This window comes from Adiantum capillus-veneris, chromosome 6 (assembly GCF_014529385.1).
Source record: "Adiantum capillus-veneris isolate H3 chromosome 6, ASM1452938v2, whole genome shotgun sequence".
Lineage (NCBI taxonomy): Eukaryota > Viridiplantae > Streptophyta > Polypodiopsida > Polypodiales > Pteridaceae > Adiantum > Adiantum capillus-veneris.
In genome coordinates, this window is record NC_140936.1 from 88958383 (window position 1) to 88962315 (window position 3933).

The following is a 3933-nucleotide window of genomic DNA, read 5'->3' on the forward strand; positions in this document are numbered from 1 at the left end:
CAGCTCATGGAATGTAGTAATGAACCACATTAGGAGAATGATATATTATGCTAGCATGGATTGCATGCTTTGAGCACAATGACAAATATAACTATACTTGGGGAGATGCTTATTTATATTTTTTCCTAGCTCAAAATAGATTCCAAAGCTTTCTTTCCCAACCCTTGTTGACATATACTTCTATCATTAAATCCCATACTAGAGTTGACATCCATGTCAACCAGAACACTACCAAGAAAAATACTTATTTCAATAGCTCCAAGTCTCTCATCATGATTTTTTCTTCCAACATGGATAACTTACACAATGCCATGTCTTCATGATCAGAGGCAAGCATGGATGGCGATATTGGGAGAGAAGCACTTGTTCTAATTTTTTAGAAAAAAACTAGAGCTTGTAAGTGCTCTAAGCCCCTATGTTTGTAACTCCTTGCATGCTCATATATTTTTAATGACCACACAATAAACGATCAACTTCTTACTATGCATTATGTACACTGCAAGTGCATACAAGTTGACCTTAACCTTTCCATTTGTCTATACATATATAATGGAGAGGTGGCCTTGTTAGAGGATCAAGAAAGGTGGCAGACACTGTAATTGTTTGGATGGTAGAAAATAAAATTCATAACCATGCATCGTTGCAATTTTCTCTGACCCTTGTGCTCCCTCCCACTCTCTCTCAACAAGTGTAGAAGTATGCCAAATGGAGTATTGACTTTGTTTGGGCAAGCGAAAAAACAAAGTCATTGTTGACATGATGGCCAATGGGTAGCTAGCTGGGTAAAAGCACCTATAGAGTGATTTTGCGGGTCCCCTCCAACACTCCTAGCCTTGGTTGCATGGCACTAGAGCTTTGTTTGATATTCAAGCATATTTGTACCGCTGTTAGCAAGACAAGCCTTGCTGGCATACTGATACTATTATCACATGGCTATTTCTACCATTAAGTCTCCCCAATCTCAAAAAATTAAAAATTCCGTCCTTCCTAGCTAATACTAACGTGCTTCGTCATTGCCCGTTGCTACATGCTATAGACTAGCGCACTGTTTTTGTTGTTGTTGAGAGAATCTTTGAATTAGGAAAAAAAAAGGAATACCTGTTAATTTTTTTGAAGCCAAAAACAAATCAAGAAAGTGCTGAAAATCTGATGGTGGTGAGGTTTCATCCTTCATCGGGACTTCATTTCAAATGCGCATGACTTGATAACATGCGAGTGTTGAGGTCGAATCGCTTCATTAAACATTACTCCCCCCCTTTCGAACTTGACATGATCAGCGGGCATACTCATCTGCAAGACTTTGCAAAAGTAAAGATAGTACAACATAATATGACCCAGTAGTGATAATCTCATCATCGTCATTAGCATTGTCAATAGCCATCAGGTTAGAATTGTGACTGAAAGAAAGAGCAACGCCATCATTGAATGGACCTTTACACCACTGATATTGAGTTCCAAAAGTGCGGCAAGAGGTGGAGTTTTGATTGTGAGAAACTTGACAACAATATTTGCAAAAGGGGACACTGTCATAGCAATCAAATACATTGAGCTTCAAAATCTGTATTGCCAGACTGGCACTAGATTTTCGCTTGGGGAAGTGCTCACCAATATTTATGTCCTCTTGAACATCTTGAGTCCTGTGCATTCCAAGATGGAAACGTGCCATGCCATCATCTACATAGTCTTTGAGACGGTTACATAAAGGCCATCATCCTTTTTGGAAGAATATCCATTGCTGGAGGAGGTGCATAATCTTCATTAAAGAACATTGGCTCAACAGGGCGTAAAGATCTGGTTGCTGGTATATTATCTTCATCCTCGTCTAAAGCATGATTGAGTGCATTAGCAGCCGCAAGGAAAATTGATACACCATATTGGAAATACGCAGAGCTGGCATTGCAGGGTCATCGAGTGACTGATCCCTTGAGAGAGTGAGTTCCGTTTGTTGATCAGTCACACTGTACTGGTCTTGATCTGCAAGGTGAGCCAAGAATGTTTCAAGTATTGTATCATCATCAGCATCAACGTATTGGTTGACAGGCTGGCTGTAAGAGAGAAATCCGAGTGTATCATCATCGTGAGCAGCAGGAGGACGGACCTGAAAGGCAGAGGTGGCGGAGATGTCTGCCTCATTTGGCTCATCTGCTAGCTTTAGTAGAGAATCAAGGAATGCTGCACGGTTGGCATCTTATATCTACTTGAATTGATTCTACTTGCTTCTGATGCTCCTCGACATAGCCAACTGCATCTCTCTCTCTCTCTCTCTCTCTCTCTCTCTCTCACAGCCAGCCTCTCTCTCTCTCTCTCTCTCCATGAAGCAACCCTAATCATCACACATGAGCCCTCGAGGCATGCTGTTGACGGTCTCCTAGGGTTAAGCAAGGGTTTCAAGAGCTCGCAGCTCGCAGTCAGCAAGAGCTGGACGCATCGATTGGCTGAGGAAGTGGTCGATCATCTATTGACAGTAGCGGCATTCATGCGTTGCAACAGGAAGAGCATTGGTGAGATCACCAGCATTTTCTCAACATGCCAAGAAAATTCCCCTGGCACCATGCATGCGCATATGAGGAGGCTTGCTGCAGCCTCAACGGGGAGTTGCAGTTAGTGAAGAGGTAGGCCAGGGCCGCGAAGGTGCAACTCGCATGACTGTTGCCCTCAACTTGATACCTTTGAAGGAAAAGCCTTGCCTCGATGATGCATAGCTGCATGCCAGCAAAACCAAACAACGGCACCATGCCTGGGCATACTAGAGTTATGAGCATACTAGAGTTATGAGCACACTCTTCGTCTGCACGTGCGCGGATGGTCAGTGAGCTCATGCTAAGGATTAACACGTTCAATCGTGGGAGTAGGCAGTGAGTTAACAATGGGCAATCGACAAGATGGAAGCACTCTAAAGATCTTAGCATAGATTCACATGGGGCGGGGAAAATGCTATCACCTTGAGCCAGTTGGAAATTCACGAGAATCAGTTGAGAGGGAAGCAAAAAGGAAATTTCCTCTTGGATATCGCAAATAAAAACGTAGTATATTTTCAAAAAATGGAGTGCTTTTGTTAGACACAAAAATAAAACACATTGGCAAATGAGCACACTGTTCGTCCGCGCGCACGCGGACAAACTGCATATATGCTCATTTGCCAATGTGGCTATTTTCAATTCTAAAAAAAGCTTTCTATTTCTTGAAAATAAACTACATTTTCAACATGTTCATACTATTTTCTTTGTTAAATTCGGCAAGAGGAAATTTGCATCAATGCATGCACAAACAAACTGTGTGCTCACTGTCCTAATTTGTTTTTCTAGTGATTGTAGAAAATGCTACATGTTCCTTGCACAATAAGTGATTGTACAAATTTTTTTGTGTTCCTTACACAATTGAGACCGTTGGCAAGGAGTTAGAGGTGGCACAAACCATTGGATGCATGAGATACAACATGATGCTCAGGATCATCCACTGGGGTATTGCCAGGTTTGTGAGTTAGAAATGCGAAGCATCCTACCAAAAATAATGTAGTTGAAAATTATATATGTGAAGTTCCTCCCTCCAAAAATTATGGCCCTTCCTCCACCAACCACACTGTGGCACACATAAACACCACACATCAATTTTGCTAGGGTAGAGAGAGAGAGAGAGAGAGAGAGAGAGAGAGGGGGGGGGGGGGGGGGGGGGGGGGGGGGGGGGGGGAGAGACCCACCAAGTGAATCAAACAAGATTACATGCACATGCATGATAAATGAAAAGCTTTGATTCAAGTAAAAAGGTAGGTTAACAACCCTTTTCCCTTGCAGTGAGGATGAGATTGTCTCGCATGTACAAGATTTATTTTTTCCTTGTTTGATAACATTAATTTCTCACATGTTGATATGCTCTTGGTACCTACATGTTTAAGTTGTTGGTTGCATTGGTTGCAATGTAGTAGGAATGTTTGAG

The 3933-nt window shown here is 42.1% G+C and overlaps 1 pseudogene; it reads right to left on the minus strand.

The window, feature by feature from the left end:
* Positions 1-1380: 1380 nt before the first annotated feature.
* LOC147455868 (uncharacterized) lies at positions 1381-2735 on the minus strand (annotated as a pseudogene).
* Between the last annotated feature and the right edge of the window lie 1198 nt (positions 2736-3933).